General features: G+C 38.7%; 1 protein-coding gene across 5 annotated transcripts in view; it reads left to right on the top strand.

Annotated features, from left to right (window-relative positions):
* Window positions 1-24,893, top strand: part of Fgf13 (fibroblast growth factor 13) — a 522,252-nt gene that overhangs the window by 269,808 nt on the left and 227,551 nt on the right. The window lies entirely within an intron of this gene.

A 24,893-nucleotide genomic window follows, 5' to 3' on the forward strand; every position in this document is an offset into this window, starting at 1 on the left:
TCTGTCCTTGCTCTGTCCATAGGCAGCTGTGCCTTTAACATACTGAGCTCCCAACTCTCCCATGTAAGTTTCTTGGTAATGTATTGCACAAAGAGGGGCAAGTTGGCTGGTAAGTTTTCAGCTAACAGCCCCACTGTTTAGCTAAAATTAAATCAATGCATCTTAGTCCAGGTGCTAAATACTAAAACTGGGGAAGGAAGAGGAATCATCACCTTAAAAAAAAAACAAAAGGCATTCTGACATGGCTTTCAGAATACAGTTATTGATTATATTCCAGAAAATATGCTGGGATACAGCATTGCTCAGGACAGACTATATACATTGACTACATCAAGTGAAGCCTTATAGTCTATGCTAAAGTGTTTGGATTTTCTTCTGAGTGACATGGGAGGATAATTTTAAGCAGAGAGGCAATCAAATCAGAGTTTACTTTTAAAAGTAAAAAGGGCTGGGGACCTACTGGAATAGTCCAACAGAGAAGTCATGGTATGTTGAACTAGGGTGGTGGCAGAGAGAATGGTGACATTGGTTAGATTTGGGAACTGTTTTTGTTGTAGAGCCCATAGAACCTGTTCATGGATTGGAATTGAGAAAGTAAGAAAGAGTGAAACCCAAGTTTGTGCTGCATTCATGGATGGTGCCTTTGACTAAGATGGGGAGGTTTGAGAGAAGCTTCTGAATAAAGGCAGGGAAATGAGTATGAAGAGTTTCAATTTTGACCTGCCAAGGGATAGAGGGTGACAATGGAGATAAGGAAGGCTTATTAAGCAGTCTGGACATGATCCTGTGTGAAACCCTGAGTTAGTGGAGATTTGGATACTAGGAAGTAGCATTATTAACTTGTGGTATTTAGAATGCAATTGAGCATCCACTGGGAGCCCCAGAATGTTGACTGATGTATACTAAGTATGGTTTTGATACACATTTTATTGTCAATGAGAAAAAACAAACTTGTCTGACCTCAGTCCCAATGAGACATATGGCCTTTTACAATTTTAATTCTTCATCTTTTTCTCTTCTCACATTCTAAAACTTAGGTCCTGTCCTGATTATAAACCCAGGACACAGGCACACATGGTCACACCCATGTGAACACCGATACATTCATGTGTACAAAAAATTATACTAATTCTATTTTCCTCACCAACAGTATGTGACCTTACTTGTAAGACTGGCCTGGCAGTCTGCTTCCTGTTTCTAAATTATAGGCAACTTTCTGAGAGAAATAGTGAGATAGTTACTTATTAGTTACTTTAGGAAAAGCTAAAAATAGGCTTTCTTGGGTAAATACATTGCATGGAAGTTTCTTTGGAGAAATCCAAGGTAGAAAATGACCAATTAATTCTTGTCTTGACTCATCACATATATCATTTTGGAACTTCTTTCTAGCTCTACCTGCTTTCTTGCTTGAGATTCAGAAGGCTTCTGTGGACATGTGTCACTTGGGCCTACCAGCATGTTTCTTTTTTGAATATTTTTTTAGTTGTAGATGGACACTATACCTTTTTTATTTATTTTTAATATGTATAATTTTTAGTTGTCAATAGATCTTTTATTTTATTTATTTCTTTATATGTGATGCTGAGGATCGAACCCATGGTCTCATGCATGCCAGGCAAGCACTCTACCACTGAGCCCCAGCCCCAGCCCCAGCCCTTTTTTTATTCATTTATTTATATGTGGTGCTGAGGATTGAACCCAGTGCCTCATACATGCTTGGCAAGTGCTCAACCACTGAGCCACAACCCTAGTCCAGCCTCAGTTTCTTATGAAACCATTCCAAACATTTCTACTGTTCTCACTTTGGCAACCATTCTCCTCATAAATGGAGAGAATGAGGACTATGTGACTGATGTTCATGCCAAAAAAGAGATGGAAAGATGAATTTCCCCAGTCAGTAAGGCTGCTCTGTGGGACCTGAGAGCAGGGCAGAACCTGGGAAAAGTGCTCTACTGCATATGTGGGGAGGGTGAGGGATTGTAATTGCTTAACAATTATGACATTGGAAGTTATATTTAAATATAGGCTGTCATTTCCCCATGTTTTCCCAACTCACACATAGCAAATCTAGCCTACAACCAGTAGTTGTTCTAAACTCTGATAACCCCCAATCCAAGCCCATATGCTTTTTATTTTTCCTTTCTTCATCTACACCCTTATAACATGTAAGCAATAGCAACAACTTACTTAGGTTTTAATAAAGAACTAAATAAAAGTGACAGAACAAGACAGCCTTGAACCTGGGTTCTAACTCCATGGACCTGACTGTTGGGGTTAGAAAGTAAAATGCCAGAAAGATCTTTCCTCAGTGAAAGAAAATGTTGTGACTGTTTTAATGTGATGGTCTCCTGAGCCCTTTCAATGGGCTTAGAAAATGGGCTTAGACAATAGGAGAGAAGACACACACACACACACACACACACACATACACACACAAAAAGAACTTCACAAAACAGCTTTTCTCAATTATTTCTCCCTCAGACTTCTATTTGAGAAGGTAGAAGATGTAAATTTTCTCCTTTTCATTTATGAAATTACTGTAATATTTTATGAAAATGTTAAAAGAAAGGTTTCCTTTTTTATTCTCATCCCCCCACAAATCTCCACCCTCTCAACCAATTTGAGGCATTTAATCATCTCTTAATATTGTTCAAACTATCAATTTTTTTAAAAAAAGCTATGAATGCTTCAGAATAGCAAAAAGACAAACTCACAAAAAAGGGAGTCTGGACATGTTTCTCCAAAGTGAAAGTCACAATGACTTTACCTCAATGACCTGGGGCATAAAGTGGGTTTTGGGCCTTCCAGGGTCCTTGTACTTAAACATCTGCCTCAGTAGCTGAGTAGAAGGAAATGTGACTAAGCAATAAATTCATTTCACCACACTCCTACCATGAACCTTCCTAGTACCTAGTAACATGCCTGGCCTGGCTGCTAGTTGATGTTCAAGAAATATTTATCAACTGCTTCCTCTTAGCATTGACCTTGTGCTAATGGCTGATGGTGCAGGGGTGAACAATAGATGTTATTGCTTGCCTTCAAACAACTCACAGGTGTGCAATAAAATAGTGCTCATACTTCCTCTCTTCTACGTTGCTAGACTCCAGCTCTACTAGGAAATCTTAATTTGTGTTGTTTCTGTTGATGTCAGAGGAAGTATTTTTAAACAGAAGGGCAAATATGCCTCTTATACCTGGAAAGAAATCTCATGACATTTATTTAGGCAAGTGGGATTTAGCTTCAGAGAAGGCTGATGTTATATCTAAGGTTTGTACATATGGAATGATTTGTCAACTCTCCTACAAAAAGCCTGAGTAGGTATTCCCAGATGTTTTGGGGAGTTCTGTTAATGTTTGGCTTCATCAAAGAAAAACAAAGGCATGGGGATTGGCTTTGTTTGTCAGGGAATAATCCTGGTTTAGATCTGAATTGGACCCAGGTCCTGATTCTGAAATGTTTCTCAGGGCAAACTGCCATGGTTGATGATTTAGGGCATAGCTAGAGTGTGGCAGCTGAGACCCATCAGTAATAGTTTGGTGAAACAAGCTCTTTGAGCCTATCTGCTGTAACCAGCTTCATCCATAAGTGTGCCTAGACTCAGATGGCCTTCTAAAAGTTTTCTGGCCCCAACACAATGGTAATAGTGCTGGCCCAGCAGACAGAGATGTGGCAGTTGTGCTACATCTGTTGTAGTTGGCTCTACTCCTCTGGTGAGTTTCCTTTCTAGATTTTCAACAACTATGCCTGATGTCATGTGGCCTTAGGGCCCATTCACATAATTATTCACTATAGTTAGTGATCAATAGAGTATGAACTATTCCAATCCTATAGTCCTTGTTCACGTAGCCAAGTAATGCTCAATCCAGCCCCCTCCTGGAACTTTTGATTAGATCAGGGATTTAGATGCTCACCAACATCTGCATTATCTGATTACTCTTCTGTACAGTGTGTTGTTGCTATTACAGCAGTGTCTTGAAGGATAATTGGGAGCATTCAGACAGTGATGACAGAGAAAGACCTGAGCAAGGCATTCCAGGTAGGAGGAATAGCATTCAAAACTCTAAGATGTAGGCCAGGCATGGTGGTGCACCTCCTGTAATCCCAGTGGCTTTGGAGGCTGAGGCAGGAAAATCACAAGTTCAAAGCCAGCCTCAGCAACAGCTAGGTGCTAAGCAACTCAGTGAGACTGTGTCTTTAAATAAAATACAAAATAGGGCTGAGGTTGTGGCTTAATGTTCAAGTGCCCCTGAGTTCGATCCCTGGTACCGCCCCCCCCCCAAAAAAAAAAACCTCTAAGATGTGGAAGATCAGTTGTTTTCCCATTTAAGAGAAGGACACTGAAGCTTAGACAATTGAGGCATCCTGCTTAAGTTCAAATAGCTAGTTAAAGTAGCAGGGCCCAGATTCAGTCCCATGTCTCTTTAATTTCAAAGCCTGTGTATTTGCCAATATGCAGCCTTATGAAGGCTGGATTGAGGAATTTGGATATATCTCATTAAGTAGAGCCATTAAAAGGTTAGGAAGGAGAGTTAGATGACAAAACACAATGTTTTAAGAAGATTAATTCAGTGGTCATGTGCTGCATAGATTAACAAAATGACAGGCTAGAAATAGAGAACAGTTGGAGGATGTTGTAAAAGCATAGGCATAAATGATTTAGAACCTATCACTGTATTCTCAGCTATTGATATTTAATTCCCCTACAATAATATGTGTCACAGGTATATTTTTTAAAATTTGTAACTGATAAATAATAATTGGATATATCCATGGGGTATAATATGTTTTCATATATGTATATGTTGTGGAATGATTCAAACTAATTAAAACATCTGTCATCTCAGATACTTTTATGGTGGATACACTTGAAATTTACTTTCTTCACAATTTTGAAATATATAATATATTTTTAGTAACTATAGATAGCATATTATGCAATAGATTTCTCAAACTTATTCCTCCTAACTGAATCTTTGTATATTCTGACCAACATCTCCCCATGTATCCACTTCCCAACCTCTGGTGAGCACAATCGTATTGTTTACTACTTTGACTTGACTTTTTTTTAGTTTCTATATATAAGCGAGATCACACAGCATTTGTTTTCTGTGCCTGGTTTATTTTGCATAGCCTGAAGTCCTCCAGGTTTATTCATGTTATTGTAATTCACAGGATTTCTTTCTTTCTTAAGGCTTGACTAGTATTCTGATGTTTGTATGCACCATAATTTCTTTATTCATTTATCTGTTTGTGAACACTTAGGTTGATTTCATGTCTTGGCTATTGTGAATAGTGCTGCAATAAATGTGGAAGTGCAGATGTCTCTTCAACATACTTATTTCATTTCCTTTGGATGTATATCCAGTAGTAACATTGCTGAATCACATAGTAGTTGTATTTTTAAGTTTTTGAGGAAGCTCCATACTTTTCCCCATAATAGCTCTACCACTTTATATTACCACCAAACCTGTACCTTTTTTCCTACATCCTTGCCAATACTTATTAGTTTTTATCTTTTTATAGTAGCCATACTAACTGGTATGAGACACTTATTGTATTGATTTGCATTTCAAATATTATAGTTTTGATTTGCATTTCTCTGATGATGAGTGATGAGCATCTTTTCATATACCTGTTAACCATTAGTCTTCTTTGAAAATATGTCTAATCAGGCCCTTTACACATATTTTTGTTAAATATTTATTTTTTAACTGGTCAGTTTTAGGTGGACATATATCTTTATTTTATTTTTATGTGGTACTGAGGATGGAACCTAGTACCTCATGCATGCTTGACGAGCACTCTACCACTGAGCCACAACCCCAGGCCCCTTTACACATTTTTAAGTTTTGATTTGGGGACGGGATTGAGTTGCATAAATTCCTCATATATTTTAGACATTAACCTCGTATTATAAGTGCTCTTGGTCCCCAGTATACACACAAATTGTAACTATGTATGGTGATGGGCATGTTAATTAATTTTAAATGTTAATCATTATACAATATATACATATATCAAATCATTAAGTTATATACCCAGAATATATGCACATTTATTTGTCAGTTATACCTCAACTAAATTTGAAAAAGTAGGTTGTCAAGTAAGAAAGGGGGTCCAAGAAAAGTAACAAGTATATATAGAAAGCCAAATTGCATGTTTTTTTTCCTACTTCAAATGAGTAAGCATGGACATTGTGGTGGCCATTTCAGAGGCAAGACAGAAAGTGCAGTTTTGGGAGCTGAGGGTGTGGAGAGTTGGAAGAAAGAGTAAGTGATTATTCGTTTTTGTTGTTGTTGTTATTTTGTTTTTGTTTTTGTTTTGCCGCCAGTAGGTCATGTGGCAGTAAAGCATACTTGCAAAAGCTCTGGAGAGAGGGCCTCACTAATTATCTTTGCCACTAGCAGGCATGAATGAATGCTCAGACACTATTGCTCCTGCACCGAGAATTTTATCCAGTCCCTATTGTTCTGGGGTTTGGTATTTTGAACTCTCAAAAATGATCTAGTTATTTCCTGGAGGCTATGACCTCTTTCTTTGGCTACCATCAGAGGGCAGAAATGCTGATCCCCACAGTGGTTACATAAGTAGTGGAAGCAGCATTAATGCCTGCCTCACCCTGACTGCCTGGACAGCATGCCCCTGCATCGACATTAATCTTCATGGTAAGTTCTGGCTTAGTGTTTTCTTTTCTTTTTTGGTGGTCAGGGAGTGAGGGGTACTAGAGATTGAACCTAGGGGTACTATAACCACTGAGCTATGTTTTGAGTGGGCTTTGGACTTGTATCATCATGATGCTCTTGTCCAGAAGGTATCTATGTTAGTCAGCTTCCTATTACTGTAACAAATACCTGAGATAATCAACTTATAGAAAAGGTTTATTTTGGTTCATAGTTTTAGAGGTTTTAGTCCACACTCAGTTGACTCTGTTGCTCTGGGCCTGTTGCAGGGTAGCACATCATGAGAGGACATGTAGTAGAGCAAAGCTGCTCACTTCATATCTAGGAAACAACAGAGAGGGGAGAAGACAGGGGTCACTCAATCTTCTTCAAGGGCATGCCTTCCAATATCTTAATATCTCCCACTAGGCCTCACCTCTGAAAGTTTCCACATGCTTCCAATAACACCAAGCTGGGGTACCAAGACTTGGGTCCTTGGGGGACATTCCAGTTCCTAAATATAGCAGTATCTCTAGGAAAATAGTTTATATAGCCTTTCTCCTCATGTCCACTTTGGACAAAAATAAAATGAATGTAAGAATTGGATAGTCATATTCTCTATCTAGATCATTCCATTTCATCAACTCAGGCAGATACTGATTCTTTCATTTTAATCTTAGATGATCAACTATAATGCTACTGTTTTCAGGGCAAGCTCTCCTCACTTCTCTGCTGGGAAGGAAGAGAAAGAAGGCCCTAAGGACACTGGAACTCACAGTGACCCAAATCCTAGTGTACTTCTATACACTTTGCACTCTGATCCTCAACACCACATAAAAATAAATAAAATAAAGGTATTGTGTCTATCTACAACTTTAAAAAAAGCTCCCCAGAGTAGTCTCAGTGTCTTGCTCTACTCATCTCTCCTCCTAACATTCCATATACCTTAGCTTCCAATGCTAGAATCCACTTGGTTACCTAAACTGGAGTCAGTTATGTCATAAAATGACAATTTTAATGAAGAGTATAGCAGGGCTGGGGTTGTGACTCATTGGTAGAGCACTTGCCTACCATGTGTGAGGCACGGGGTAGATCCTCAGCACAACATAAAAATAAAATAAAGATATTGTGTTCATGTATAACTAAAAAAAAATTTAAGAGTATTACAAGGCCTTTATTTGACAGATTTATTGAAGAATATTACAAGGTCTTTATTATCTGAGAGACATATAAACAATCATGATTCAGCTTCCCAATTCGTTACTGCTCCTCAGTTGTAATTAAATAGTGTCCTGATGGATAGACATCAAAAGAGACAGACATCTTCTCTTCATTCCCTAGACCCCTCTTGGTCTACTTTGTAACATATTGCATGTGTATCAAGTGCCTTCATGTTATTTGAGAAGTAACAGGTAGATTTGGGCCTGTTGGAAAGAAATATGATGTTGAGGCTGGGGTTATAGCTCAGTGGTAGAGCACTTGCCTAGCATGTATGAAGCACTGGGTTAGATCCTCAGCACCACATAAAAATAAATAAATAAAATAAAGGTATTGTGTCCATCTACAACTCAAAAAAATCTTTAAAAAAAGAAATATGATGTTGGCTTAAAGAAAGATATAGACACACCAATACATACATACAGACATATAGAGTGAATATCTCTCAGGAGTCTTATAACTGGTCAGATGTCCCCCAACAATATGAGCCAAAGAGAATCTGGCAGTACTTCTGACTCAGGGGAAGCATTACTTTCCTAGGGTGTATTTGGCAAAGTGCTGGGAGTGTTGTGAATTTGCACACTGATGGAAGGGAGCTATTCACATTTTGTTGGCAGATGTCAGAGTTGTGAAATGCTCACCATTAAATGAGATATCCTGCTCAGCAAGGAATTATCTGGGTCCAAATGCCAAAGTGCACTGGAGGGAAACACTGGAGAGGAAGCTGGCAAGATGGACACAGCAGGGTTCCTATGGGATTCCTGGGGTTACCAAAGATCTGTGATGAATATTTAAAGCAGTGCTTCTCAAAGTATGATTAGTACATCAGAATTACTTGGGGTGCTTATTAAAATTTACTTTCTAGGTCTGTCCCAAGTTACTGAATCAGAATCTCTGGTAAAGGGATAAAGGAATCTGCATTTCACAAGCACAATATATGATTATTATGTGCACTGAACATTGGGAACCATTGAACTAAAGGGTTTCCTTTCTTTCCAAGGAAGAGGGGACTGATGGCTAAACTAAGATTTTATATCTAAAGCCATAGAAGAAACCATGTATCCCCATTGAAGACAGCAAGAGGGGAAGTGGGTTTGAACAAGAAAAAGAGATATTTATGTTAGCTATGGGGAACAAAAGGAAAGCTTTTTCCTTTGAAAATATTTATTATCTCATAGTTTCAAAAATGGCCCCATTATCTGGACACAACTTTCCTTTGCTCATATATGAATATACAACCAGTGTAACTCCACATTATGTATGCCCACAAGAATAGGATCCTAATAGGGATGGGTTGTACTCCATGAATGTATAATATGTCAAAATACACTCTACTGTCATGTATATCTAAAAACAACAAATAAAAACATCCCATTCTCAAATATCTTAAAGAGTCAATTTACAAAATATAATCTAAAAACACACAATAAGCTTGTGAAAAAATGTTCTTTTTCCTTCTCTAATAATTGATGACAAAATCAAACTTGGTAGACCATTATATTTATCACATTGGTGAAAGTTGGTTTCATTTATTTGTTTGCATTTTAATCATAGCCATTGTTGAGTGGCATTAAGTTGACACTGGTATTCAAGTATAGGGCTACTGGAAAGGCACATTCAAACAATCGTTCTGGAATTTGTGCTGACAAGTTTTGTCTAAAACTTTAAAATGCACATATACTTGTAATGCTACATCTAGAGTATAAACTAAAAAAATTCATTGTCATTGCTTTTTCACTGGGATTCATTTTAACATAATCATACATGCGTAGAATATAATTTGCTCTTCTTCAGTCCCCAGTACTTCCTCTTTGAGACCTCCTCTCCTCCCTTCCCTACCCCACTTCCTCTACTTTCCTAGTCTTCCTTGTATTCATATATATATTTTTTTAAATCAGTGCTTTATAGGCATACATAAAGGTAAATTCACTGTGGTATATTCATATCTGTATGTAGCATAGTTTGGTCAGTTTCTTTCCTCTGTTTCTCCCTTTTCTGTGCCCCCCTCCCCTTTAACCTCTTCCTTTACTCCAGTGATCTCTCTTCTATTTTCATGGTGTCTAATATCTATGGATCTGATTTAGATGTTCATTGTTGCCTTGTGTGTTAGTGTTCAGTATTAGAGAATTTATAGTTAGCATATTAAGTGACTATTAAAATTTAAGTTGATGATGAATTTTAGTAACATGAATAATGCCTATTATATGGTATTAGGTGAAAAATTGGAAATGAAAATTTGACTTAAATTATGTGGGAACTAATTAACAGTGTATAGGAAAAAAGCAAACTGGAATTGAAATATTGCCAATATGTCAATGGAGGATTACCCTTAGTTTTTAGGTTTGTGTGTACTTGTTAGGTTCCTTGTAAATTTACTAATCTCCACATTTTCCACAATGAGCAACCTTAGTAGGCATAAACAAGTTAAATATAGTTGTAGTATAAAATAGAGGTAGAGAAAATGCAAAATCTTTTAAAATAAATCTCAGTAATTTAGAGGTGGACTAGGGATTAAAGATTCCATTTAACATAATATGATCAGTCCTATACCCACTAGTTCATATAAATATAGCATTATCCAAAAAGGAAATTTGCTAGTGCTCTCTTTCCCCTCTTGGGTACATTCTTTTACTGATCTCATATTGATCTCATGCATGTCATTCCCAAAGAGACTTTGATTGGAATGAAGTAGCTACTTGGGCAGTATCAGTTGGTTGTGGGTTATTTATTTTAATTTACATTTCATGAATATCAAATAAATTGGATTGACCTAAAATTTCAGTAAAGTATCGTGAAACTTTACAAATAAATATTGTTCCTTTGTTTCAGTTTTTGGAATACCCATTTGCATTCTACTCCCTTGGGTTACTTATTTTTTGTAGTCCTCAAAGCATTACTGTATTAAATCTCTCTAGTGGTATTTGTGAATATAGTACATATGCAATAATATACTTCTGGGGTCATTTTGGCAGGAAGAACTTGGTTTGCCAACAAATAAGATACATCTAAAGCTACTGTTTAAATTTAAAACCTCTGAGACTATACTAATTCTATTTGGAGACAGAGACTGAAAATGTGAACCATCATTATAGGCTACATTTTAAAGGTACTGATTTTGCCCATATGCAGTACAACTTTACAATTTTCAAAGAAAATTGGAATGAGTTGCTACAAATAACTCGATTTGGTACACTAGAGAGTTAGCAAAGTAAACAAGCTGTAGACAGTATGCCCCACCATGCACTTGGCTCAATTCTTTTGATAAGGGGAATTAGGTTCTAATTATTTGTGAAACTGTCACAACATCCTTAGTAATGATAATGTGGTCTTCATAATCAGATACCTCTATGACTCTGTGCTGTGAACACAGAGCTGATAAATAGGGTGCGGTAGCTCAGATGTTGATTTTCTTCTTGTTATTTTTTTAAAAAAGAAGCATTAGTCTGGGGATTAGTCAGAAACCCCTAGAAGAAAATTCTTCCAAATCAAATATATGAGAATACAAAGAAGCATCTATGCTACAGGAAATCAAATTTACAGGCTAAGGGGCCCACATGGGAGCCAATCTCAGATATATGACTATCCCTTGACTCAAGTGGAGAATCGACTACAGCCACTGGAGTGAAATCCACAGTTTGGGCTAAACCTGTTCTATTGCTTTCACTGAATCAATGGCTCATGAGCTTTTATGGTGGCTTGAAATTTTTGTTTTTTATTTTTCAACAATCCCATGACCATTGTATGTACTTAGATTGATATTTTTTATTATTAGTTCAAAACATTACAAAGCTCTTGACACATCATATTTCATACATTTGATTCAAGTGGGCTATGAACTCCCATTTTTACCCCGTATACAGATTGCAGAATCACATTGGTTACACATCCACTTTTTTACATATTGCCATACTAGTGTCTGTTGTGTTCTGTTGCCTTTCCTATCCTCTACTATCCCCCCTCCCCTCCCCTCTTCTCTCTCTACCCCCTCTACTGTAATTCATTTCTCCCCCTTGTATTTTTTCCCCTTTCCCCTCACTTCCTCTTGTATGTAATTTTGTATAACCCTGAGGGTCTCCTTCCATTTCCATGCAATTTCCCTTCTCTCTCCCTTTCCCTCCCACCTCTCATCCCTGTTTAATGTTAATCTTTTTCTCATGCTCTTTCTCCCTGCTCTGTTCTTAGTTGCTCTCCTTAGATCAAAGAAGACATTTGGCATTTGTTTTTTAGGGATTGGCTAGCTTCACTTAGCATAATCTGCTCTAGTGCCATCCATTTCCCTGCCAATACCATGCTTTTGTCATTTTTTAGTGCAGAGTAATACAGTATTGTGTATAAATGCCACATTTTTTTATCCATTCATCTATTGAAGGGCATCTAGGTTGGTTCCACAGTCTAGCTATTGTGAATTGTGCTGCTATGAACATCGTTGTAGCAGTATCCCTATAGTAAGCTCTTTTAATGTCTTCAGGGAATAGTCCGAGAAGGGGAATAGCTGGGTCAAATGGTGGTTCCATTCCCAGCTTTCCAAGAAATCTCCATATGGCTTTCCAAATTGGCTGCACCAATTTGCAGTCCCACCAGCAATGTACAAAGTACCCTTTTCTCCACATCCTCACCAGCACTTGTTGTTGTTTGACTTCATAATGGCTGCCAATCTTACTGGAGTGAGATGGTATCTTAGGGTGGTTTTGATTTGCATTTCTCTGACTGCTAGAGATGGTGAGCATAATCTAAGTTCATCCTTAAAGGTACAGCTCTAAAATTATATGATAATCACTTTGGTTTAAACAAAGCCTTTTTTTCTGTGAAATCATAGTATATTCACAACGATTAACATTTTTTGCTCAGAAGAATTGTGTCCAGTCAGCAGAGAAGGTAATGCAGATCCTTAAGTCTTGCCTAAAATCTCCTGTGTCCCAGTGTGCCTTAGAACATTTTCGTATATTCTACTGGTATTAAAATACAATAAATAAAGACAGTAAGTAGCCTCATGGCAGTTGAGGTCAAATTTTGCTGCCAAATAAGTTCAGTTCAGGTCAAATAATGCCACAAAAATACATCTTTTTCTTTAGAGGATTTTGGAGTTTGAAATTGCTGATATGGTAACAAGGTATGGTGGATCTGTGTTACCCCAATTATAATGAATATAAGCATGTGGTGGGAAGAGAAAAGCCCTGCTGAGCCCTATACATGGCTCTTTTGATTGTAATTGTGTTGAATGCACTAAGGAACATTTTGTGGACAGGCTGGAGTCAAGGTTATGTGTATTTTTACCACTGTAGCTCTGATTTCCTGAGCAATATCTGGGTGCCTGTGTTGGGCACCATGCCAGGTGGCTCACCTGGAAGTTAGATAAATTACTCAGATTTACTCAAAGTCATCTACCTGGCAGGAAGTTGGACAAGGTGAACCTCAGGTGAAGTTTAGCTCAGAGGTCTGATTGCCCCCCTTACCCTTTAGTGATTAATGACATAAAATCATCCTCAATGAAGACGCTCAGCTCATTATAAGAAAGGCAGCATAGTTGGGTGAAAACCATACACTGATTTGTCACTTTTTAACTAATTAATTAATGCTCTTGGGCAAGACATTTTAACTTTCTAGACATCAGCTTCCTTAGCTGTAAACTAAAGGTGATAATCCCTTCCCAAATCATGTGACAATAGAGCTATGAGGGCGTTGATAGATAACAAATAAACATGGGGCCATTTTACAATATCCAAAGTACCATTTCAATAAAAGTCGGAAAACTATAAACGCATGGACAGTTCTTGTGCATTAACTTGCTTTGAGTCCCACTTGGAGGCAAATGGCCAAAATGAGTTGGGGGGATATCTCAAAAAGCAAAGGGTCTTCATGGGGCTGGGGGATAGATATCACCAGATCCAGGCCATTGACACCTATGATCTTCCTTGCCAGACATTCTGGGCTACCTCTGAAGTCCTTCTCATGCTCCTTAGAGTCTCCTGGATGGTCCCTTTTTCTTCCATTTCTGTGCTTCAAGCCTTGCTTAGATTCATTTGGGCTGCCTTAGTAGTGTCTCCTTCCAAGCTTTTTCTGTTACTTCCTGCCACATATTTATTTCCCCCTTTCTCCTTTCCTTCCTTCCTCCCACCCTTCCTTTCTTCCTTCCTTCCTCCCTCCTGTTCTTCCCCTCTATTTCCCCCTCCTTTGCTTACTTCACACATTTACTTTAGGTATTCTTGGGTCCTAGGGGATGCTTAATGAATAGTGGATGAGTAAGTTAATAGGACTTACTCAGAACTTAAAGTTATTTGCCTTGCAATGGGTTGGACAATGCAGGCCTCAAGTATTTAAGTATATTTACCATATACATGTGCACTTCCTGAATTTTCAACCAGAGTCTCTGGAAGCCACTGATACCTGAGTACCAACTCTTGTTCCTATCATTTAAGAGCTCATCTAAATCAACCAAGCTTATAACTGGAAGCTTCCAGGAATATACCAAGTTATTCCTGGCAGCCTGATTACCTGGCCAGCCTTTTGTGGGCTTTTGCTCATTGCCATCCCTTGGCCTCTATATTAGCTCAGCTTGTTCCCCCATCTGAAATGTCCTTTTCCTCTGCTTTGCATATACCTCAGCATCCTGCATCTCTAGTTCCTCCATGAAGCTTTGTCTGATACCTGCAGTTGATACTGATCCTGTACCTGTTGACCTTGTACAGCACTTATCCATGGTACCACTGGTTTCCTAGTTAATTACTCTGTTCTTATGATATACATATATGTATTGGTAGCATGCATTGTTGCTTTGCTGGCTTCTTGTCAGGTACTTATTCTTTTTATGTTGATGATATAACTTATTTCTAATTATTCAGTATTTTCATTGTGCCCATTTTATAAGGTTCAGATGGGGTCAAGTAATTTGCCCAAGGTCACATTGTTTGTAAGAGTAAAACTGAGATTTAAGCCCAGTTTTCACATGAATTTAGAACTAAATTCTTAACCAGTACATGGTAAGATATTAATCTCTGCCCTAAAAGAGCTTACATTGTAGCTAGGAGGATAAGATTGAATATCAATTCTTTTTTCCTGTTATGAACTAAATGTGTTTCTCCCCCTTCCATAAATTCAAATACTGAGTTCCTAACCCCTAGTGGGACAGTATTTGGAGGTGGGGCCTTTGGGAGGTAATTATGTTTAGATGAGGTCATAAGCAGGAAGTCCCCATAAAATGTCCTCAGAAGAAGAAGAGAGTCCAGAGTTTCTTTTGTTGGCTATGTGACGACACAGCAAGAAGGCAGCCATCTATAATCATGAAAAGAGCCCTCACCAGAACCTGTGACCTTGGATATTCAGCCTCTAGCACTCTGAGAAATCCATTTCTGTTTTTTAAGCCATTCAATCTATAGTATGTTGTTATAGCAGCCTCAGCTGTAACACCCCTTCTATCACTTTGGAACACACCCTGGGAACTCTCTGATGCTTAATTTTTGTAGGATCCTTGAGTGCTTAAAAATTGAAAGGCTATAGTGAACCTAAGCAAAAACCAGGACAGCATATCTTAGTTTGGCACAGGGTAAGCACACTGAAATATTCCTGAAATGATTATTTCAACACCAGGTTGAGTAAGAAAGAAGAATGCTACAATTTGATGGAACTACATAACCTCTCTCTGCTTTAATTCACTCATCCATAAAATGGGAATAATAATAGTATTTATAGGGTTACTATTAGGTATAAATGAATTAATATATGTAAAGTATTTAGAGTAAAAGGGGACACTTGATGTATCTCTGCTCTTCTATCATTGTTACTGTCACTGCTGTTAGTGTGTGCAACTTGACACAAAAGGAAGAGGAATGGTGTTAATGACACCAGTGATCTTTATGTCTTAGGGAATGAGAAGTTCTATCTACATGTCTCACATGTAACTTGTCAATGTACTAGACACTTAACAGATATTACAAAAATATTTGTAGAATGAGTAAGACATTAAATGCTCTCAAACCTTTACATTACTGAAGTAGCTACATAGAAAAAGTTCTAAAGATAGAGGTTAGTTGAAATCTCTTCATTGTTTTAAAATGGGTGCGTTTCCAGTATACCCTAACATTTTACCTCTCCCTCTATTTTGAGCCCCCTGAAGCCCAGGTTTTGTCTCAGCACTGTACAAGGCTCCTCTTTCATGATATACCTTTTTCTCTTCTAGCCTTGATATACAGTTATAAGCAAGGATGCCACAGTAATAACTCTCTCCTCTGTCATATGAATAAGAATGATTTTTCTTGGAACTCTCTACCAGCCTGCTGCTTTGAGTTATTTGTCATTTCTTTAGGGGCCTGCTCAAGAGAGCCAGGCTACAAGATGTGTTGTGAAAGCCACCTGTGTTGTCTTCTGTATGACACCAGGGAGATTTGATGAGTTTGCTTTTTGTATGATTCTAAGATGTCCTAATCTTGGATAGACTGCCTGTTGTTACCCTTGGGGTTTGTCATGGTGGCATCAAATCAAAGGGCTTTTGTTCTGATGGGAGGAAAAGCAATCAAACATTTTTGCTGGGGGCCTCTTGAGTCCATCTGGTCTAAACTTCCACCTAAGGACAGGGACTGTATTTGCCTTGTTTCCCTTTGCATCACCAGTGCACATCACTATGTTTGGCACAGAGTAAGGATGCAACTGACATCTGTTGATTAAATGAATATCTTTCAGGGGAATACTGGAAATGCTTATGTTATTAGTAAGTTTGGATTTGGCCAGTCTTGTGTACACTACAGCAAAGAAGGCCTTTTCTTTCCACCCACATACTGAATTATCTAGCTCTCTTTGCTACCTTCACAATATTTATTTCCCCCATTACAGCACTCACTGTATTGTTATGTCCATTTAAGTCTGTCTTTCTTTCCCCACTCCTGAAGGTCTGTGGCTGTCTTGTCCGGCACCAAGAATAGTGCTGAACCCATGGTTCCTGCTCACAAAATATTAGTTGGATGAATGATTCTAATGTCCATAGTGAACAGCAAAAACCACAATTATAGTCCCATGTATCATATTTATATCACACAAAGGGCTTACTGTGGACAAAGATATCAGAAGAATGGTGACACTCTTGGGAGTGCTGCCAGGGAAAAGATCAGTCAGAGTTTCTTTGTTCAGAACTTAGTACTAATTGTAGTAGGAAATTCCCAGGAACATTGTAGGAATTCGGCGCATAAAGGCCCTCCAACGAGGCTAGTTCTGATTTCTATGTAGCAGTTAGAATTTTGGTTTCCCCCTTTTTCTTGGTCCTATAAGCAGGCAGGAGTTTGGAGAATAAAAAAGACAGTACCTTACAAACAAAGGTTATCTCTTCTCTCCATTTCTTCTCCCTTTTCACTCTTCCTCACTGAGCTATAAAGAGTGCTGTCAGCTACCAGCCTTATAGAGTTTGGGAAGCACTGCCCCAAGTGAGGACTGCTAAGCATGGGTCTCAGAGGTCTAGAACAGTAGAGCACAAAGGCAGGTCCCATTCCAAGCTAGACAGATGGGGGCCTATGAGCACAAATCTTAGAAGCAGAGGAGAGGTGAGAGTACAAATGTGGGCCTTATGTGATTGGTGTTCACAAAGACTGAGGTAGAGTGCTGGCTTTCTCAGTTTCAGTGTCTTATAATTGTTTTATTTGTTCTAATATACAAGACAGTAAGACACATTTTGACACATCATATGTAAATGGAGTATAACTTATTCTTCTGGTAGTACAGCAGAGGAACTGTGCAGAGTCAAAGAAATGGTTTTCTGAGCTGAGAATTAATGGATGAATAGGCATTAAAGTAGGGAGTAGAAAGATGATTATCATGATATAGAATCAAACTGGTCATGCAGTAAAAAAAGGAAATATCTACTATAGTAGATGTTTTGTTTTAAAAAGTAGGCTTGTAGAGTGACATTCCTAAGAGTATTGGAATAGAATGATACCACACAATGTGATAGACTTAAACTAACAAGTAGGGGGTTCTATAAAATGGTAAGGCAGACAGGATGATCATTTTCAGTTTTTAGGTTTTCTTCTGCTTCTTATTCATTCACTTGCTCATTCACTCAGTCCTCCAGCAAACGTTTCTTAAGGTATTTGTGTAGCTTAGTAATTGGCCAAGCACAAGATATATAGTGGTAAGCAAGATACACATGGTGGCCTACCCTGATGGTATTTAAACTCTAGTGGGAAGAATGAAGTTGCCACATTTTGAATTCTGTGGAGGACATATTGGAAGAGCTATAATAGCAAGAGGAACTGTGCAGAGTCAATGAAAGGGTTTTCTGAGCTGAGAATTAATGGATGAATAGGCATTAAAGTAGGGAGTAGAAGGATGATTATCATGAGAGGTATTCTACTAGGCACAAGAAAGCAAACAAAAAAGTAGTCACAATTAAGTAGAATAAAGCTGGGCATGGGTGAAGAAGGGATTAGTACAGGGTCCACTGCTTAGTCTCCAGAGAATATTGAGGAATAGGCTGGGCAACTATTATCCTTTTGAAGGCATAAGGAAATTGAGACTCAGACACATTCATGACTTTCTTATCTAGAGCTGAGTGAACACATTTAGATATAGTCCCTTCCTCTAAGAGCTTCTATTCTGGTAGGAATTCGGAAGGAGTTAACATGGCAGTGCTAGTAAGTGGTAAGGCTGCAACTTGTAATCTTCTGACTTTAAGTCAGTGCCCTCCTCACTGTGTCACATTGTTGCTCAACAAGGAAGAGGAATGATTAGTCACAACCATGATGACTTGGCCAGATGAGGCAGCTCAGTTTTGTTCTAACAGCTGCTCAGGGCTTCCTAATGCTCATTGAGCACAGCAGGAACCTGGAACTGTAAAAGGTAAAGTTGAAACAAAAACAGAATTTGGGCACAGAGCACTTATGTGACAATCATAGCTAGCCCCTTTTGAGTTTTCTGTGAAATACACATTTTACACACTTTATGTATTTAGTCCTAATAACAATCCTATAAGGGAGGTAAATACTCAAGCTTATATTCATTTACTCATTTTCCAAATGAGGACACTGAAGCTCAGGGAGGTTATATAGCATTATCAATCTTTCTCAACTCATAACTCAGTGCTATAAGATGCAGACCATGTAGTCAAACCCCATAGTCTGTGCTCATAACCACCATTCTCCATTGAATCTAATTACCAGGATAGAATGAAGTAGATGTTAACTAGTCCAGAGACAAAGGAACAGTTGAGAATAAAAGACAGACATGTTTCTTCTTTGCAGGAGTAAGTTTAACAAGTACAGATGTACAAGATTAGATTTAGAAGAGCAAATTATCCACATCTGCTAATTTCAAATATTAAGTTACTATTAAATACTTATTTCTTACCACCATGCCCCTAACACGTGGTAATAATTTACAATGTATTTCTCTCTTCCTACTGTGGTCCCCTTCCAGTAATTAAAGCTAAGAAATATAAATCCATCTACAGGCTAAATTCTTGAGGCCTGTTGAGAAGTCGATGCACCTGACATCTTGTATGTGTATTGTGTTTTCCAGAGTCCTTCCACATCCAAGATCACATAGGATCCTTATAAAAAGCTACTGAGCGTTCTTTCCATTTTACTGCAAAGGAAATAAAAGGTTTAGAGAACCCAATGTCATGAAGCTACTAAGGTTTTGGAGTCATTGTCAGGCACCTGTGCTACTGGGCATGGGCAAACACAAACATACATCAGAGGAAGTCTATCAGAGCTGGCAATTCTGTTTTTATGCCCCACTGAAATGAACCAGTTAGTGAAACATTTGGCTTTTCAAAACATGTATCATGCATGCAGGAGCGTAATGATACACTGGTATTACTTTTTCATTTCAGATCTAAAAACTCATTCAGTAAACATTGATTGAATTCATAAATACTGTCCTATATTATAGGAAGAATACAAGTAGCATTCATTATTCTCTAGGTTCCCTACAATGAGAATTATATAATGGAAATTGGTAGTTGATAGAAGCTGCATTGATTTTTTGTTTATGTGTGTTGGGGGCTTGGTTCCCTTTCAGAATATACAATATACCTTCATTCCATTTCAATTTTATTTGTGCCCTTGGTATGTGACAGTGGATTCTTTCTTGTAGCATCTTGTCCCTTATGACTGCAGAATTTGTAGCTTTAAGCATTTTCTCTCTCAAAACAAATATGACTCATAACCCATGTGGATGCAGTGACTGTAGTTGATTTGGTGAACATTTGAAAACATGAAGTGGGAATAAACAAGACCATTACTGTAAATGATTTTTAAAACGAACCTAATGCACTGGAAATAGTGTAGATGAAATAGAGGGAGGGAAATGTGAACACTGGATATACATTTCAGTTAGCTCAAGCATAGAGGAGAGGACATTAAAATTAAGGAGATACTCATTTACTTATTCAACAAATATTTAATGAATCTTACATTGGTATGAGCACTGGAGATCCATCAATGAATTTTTTAAAATGACAAAAATTACTACCCGCTTCGACTGACACTCAAAAGGGGAAGAAGAGACAATAAACATAAGTTAAACATATTTTATGTCAGGTGGTGATAAGGGCTATGGAGAAAACTAAAGCAAGGAGGAAGGGTGCCAGCATTGGAGGTGGTTAGTGAAGAATACATTGAGCAGGTGGCATCTGAGTCCAGATCTGAAGGAGAAGATGAAGAAATGCATACATCAGAACTCCAGGTAGGGGAACAGAGACCTTATGATGGTGATACACTCCAGTGTGGCTGGAGGGGAATGAGCAAGGGAGAGAAGAGTAGGATATGTGATCAGAGAGGTGGCCAGGAAGTTGGGTGGACCATGGTGAGAAATTTGGTTTACAAGATATCTGGTGATGTTCAACTACTATAGTGGCATTGTTGCTGGCCTACCCAGATTCCCTTTACCAGACTGCTCTATTATCCCTTAGCTGCTAGAAATGTTGGTTGCTAAGGCTCATAGTACCTCCTCTCCTTTGTTAGTAAGAGCACTCTTACCTGGGAAACTTTGCCTCCACAGCCCCAAGGGCAGCCCATAGCCAATGACTGACTCAACCCCTTTTCCTCAAGGTAGAACCAATCCTGTGGTGAATTCCTGGTCAGATATCCCCATGAGGTTAGTTTAAAGGTGAACTCTAGACCCCAGTCTTGCTTTGTTAGTTCTTTCCATGCCCTCTCCTGCTCATTCTCATTACCCCACCTCCCCAACAAATCCCTGGCTTAGTATCTGCTTCTAGGGAACCTAAACCAAGGAAACCAACTTTAAGCAATATAATTTTAGAAAACTAACATGCTCTGTTTTCCTCTTTAGATATTGACTTTGGATTACATTTTATTTAACCAGATGCCAAAATGGTGAGGCAGATCATTCATGACATTCTATACTATCTTCCATGGTCTTAAGGAACCAGGAAAGATAACTTAGGAGCTAGATACACTAAAGTTACCATGGTGCACGCCTGTGAATCTCTTTCGAATTCTGCTGCTCAGTGGAAGAGAGCATTTTAACTAGGGTCTTGATGGCATTGTGTTAGAGTGATTGATTTGTTTTTACACCAGTAGGTGAATCCACAGGAGGGTCTCTTTAGATGCCTCATTTTAGTTATTTGGAATCTTAGTCAATACATATTGACTTCCTTCCTGAAATCTTGCAATCATGAGTGAGTGAATATAATATCTGCAGTTTTCTGAGAAACCCCAGTGTTTTGCAAAATACCTTTTATCTAACTATAGCCTTTTATTCCTGGTTTCCATTTTCTGAAGCAGAAATAAACTGCCTGGAAAACTTGAATCCATCTCAATAATACCAAGAGGTTTGCCTTTTACCCATTTCTCATAAGTGTGGGAAAATTGACTTGTTATCAGGAACTAAAGTTTAGAGGGCAAATGCTTTGGGTAACAAATGTCTCTTTACTGATCTAAATTTTAGCAAATAATGTGAGAAAGTACCAACTGAAGGTCCTCCCCATTACATATGCTGGAATGAGCAAATTCAATGTCCTGAAGGACCTCTGTAATTTCTGAGGACACTTCATTCCATTCTCACAGTGCCACCCTGTAATGTTACCCTGTGACATAGGCATGGAGGCACAATGGTTCCACTTTGCAAATGAAGAAATATGGTTTCAAAATTTAAGTGACTCACCCAAGATCACAAAGCTGTAACAGTAGTCCACTTTATGCTTTGAATATAGCCCTTGCTGCTTTGCCACTGTGACTTATGTTTTAAACAGATGTGTTCTTTCTCTTCCTGTCTCCCTGCTCCTCCCTAATCTCTCCCCCTCCCCAATTTCAGTGGAAACAGGATTACCTTTCTTCCTTATCCTAGTCAGAGTTATCTGTCCCTGAGCACACACCCACCATAGGAACCAAGTAATTCAGACTTAGGGATAGCTCCAAAAGATCTCAGAAATGATCATCTCCCAAATTACCAAGTGAATTACAACTCCAGCAGAGAACATGTGGAATGTAGCCTTTGAATCACCTCTTTAGAAGTTCATGTTGATGGGCAGAATCACAGCCTCTGGGACAGGAGTCCTCTGCACTTCTCCTTCACTAGCAAAGCAATGGACCTTCTTCTTTTTTCTCAAAACTGTGTACTCATTATTGGATTGCCATTGGGGACAAGAACCAAGCTTTTGGTAACAAAGCTTTTAAGTGGTGTTGATAGAAATAGACCCTAGATTTTCTGACAGCTATGCTCTTCCAGAGATCAATGTTAAGGAAAAGCAACGACTTATTTTTTGGCATCATGCTTACTAATGTGGTCATTCTACTTCCTCTTTATGCAGGGATGCCAGCACATCTCCATTTATTTAAATCAAATCTGCTTTCTCCAAGTAATTTGCCAAGGTGGCACTCTCCTCGTTATAGCCTCTTGGTGGCTGGCTGTGCTTTACCATGGAGTGATTCTTTGAGTCCTGAGTTTCTGGATTGTAGCTGTGTGATTCTTCATCCTCATTTTGCATTCCTTTTCATCAGTTACCCAGCCACCTGTTTTCTTGTCCATCTCTGTCATCTGGCAGCATATTTTCCACCTCCTGTTTATTGTCTTGGCTCCTGGTTGGTCATTAATCAATCAATGCCATGCTGTGTTGTATGGGATACAGATCCATACTCCTGAGAACTGGTTTAATGCTGCCTCCCCTGTGTCTTCCAGCTCCGGTTACTCCCCTGGGATTTGCTAACAGCAGACAAGCAGAGACAAACCCGCCAATCTATCTCAGTGTGTTGGGATCAGCTTGTTTCCAGTTCAACTAGACAGAGTTTTAGAGAATAGGGAGCAGGTGGTGAGATGGGGGAGGTAATGGGTGAATAAGTACTTGGCACCTTATGGAGAAGCAGGTGACTGTGTCTTATTTTTCCTTTTGTTGAAGAAATTAGAACTCTCTCAATAACTCAGAGCATCAAAGATGGCAGAAACCTCTCTTGGCAGTGATTTTTAAAATAGCCAAAGGGGAGTGATTCAACTGAAAATATTGACTAAGCTCCTTTTCTGGGTCTTATAAGAAACTTTCTGGGGACCTTGTTTTGTAAGACCTTGACAAGTGATCATTGTGGTTGATCACACCTATGATAGGACAGTTCCCAGAATTCGATGGCTTAGATAATTGCTAAATCATGTAGATGCTGTATGGCCTATGTGTCAATACATGGAGTCTTCCCCTCTCAGTCTATCCCATAAGCCCAAGGGTAGATGGGTAATATGACTGGACAGGGCATGGGCCTGAAACTGTCATCTTAAATTCATCCATGCTGTATAATAAGTGAGCATGTTGAGTCACCATAGGTCCTATGGCAAGGCTGGGTGTGTAAGAAAAATGAACATTACCTCCGTGTAGATACCAGGACACCTTTTTTGCTGCACTGTGCCCCATATAGCAGGAGAGAGTAAACGTGGCCAGGGAAAAACCCTCTGTGCAAAGCAACTGCATGAGATTGGGTAGCTCCTGTGGGGCATCTGCCTAAAGAAGGCTCCTCCTACCTTCTCTCATGCCAGATGCTGGATAGTGCACATGCCTCGAACTGACAGCATTCACGCATTTAGCTTACATGTTCCCGCCTATATTTAGAGTCATGCCAAACCCAGGGGGCACAGCTACTTATAATTTTCTTGCCAAAACATGGTAAAAATTAGAGGTTTGTTTCCTTTTAATTCAATAAGGAAAGGCACCACCATCTCCTCCAGCAGCTACATAGGCGGAGGTGCTGATTAAAGCTTTGTGTTTCATTTTAGAAATACAGTTCCATTAGCCGGTTTTGGGGGGTCCCCTTCAACTCTTTTTGTCATTATTGTTACTGTATTTAAATTCAAAAAGGGAAATAAATAGAGTTGTCTGGAGTAATTTGCTCTCAAGAGGCAATGCTGGCAGACCTTAATTGAATAATCCCTGTCTAGTAGTGTTTTCCTTCCTAGTTTACTAGTGGCCCCCGATTTGCCTAGCTCAAAAGTTGTTCAGATTGTACACTTTGTGCATGATGTTTAGCATGGTGTCCCATAGTAAGAAAAGTCTATATTGTCATACCAACATATCTGTCATATGGCTTTTCTTGCTGGAGAGCTGTATGAGACAAGACTGAAAGAGGACAAGATTGATTCATTCATTCGTTAACCTCATGAAACATTCATTGCTTTGCTCACCCCAATATGCCTTACAGTCTAGCACATACAACATATGATCTGGTACATACTAGGTACAGAATAAGTAGATATGCAAGTGAGTTTTTTTGATCTAAGCAATCTATCTGTGTTAGATGGTGGATTTGGGATCAGAGATCAGGTTGTTTCTAATTCTGCCATGAGCTTTCTGGGTATCCTAAAGCAAATAATACCCAGAGCCTCAGATTTCTTCCCTGATACAATCAGGATAATACTTGCCTTCTTTAGAATTTTAGAGTTGCTGAGAAGATCAAAGTCAAATCACAATGAGGGACTCTATGGGAAAGCATTTTTAGTCTAAAATGCTAAATACTTCAAATTGGTTAGTTGTCTACTGGTAACACACCACATTGTATTTGGGTCTTCAGGGTATCATTATGATAACCACATTCAGTG

The sequence above is a fragment of the Urocitellus parryii genome, chromosome X (genome assembly GCF_045843805.1).
Source record: "Urocitellus parryii isolate mUroPar1 chromosome X, mUroPar1.hap1, whole genome shotgun sequence".
NCBI classification, from domain to species: domain Eukaryota; kingdom Metazoa; phylum Chordata; class Mammalia; order Rodentia; family Sciuridae; genus Urocitellus; species Urocitellus parryii.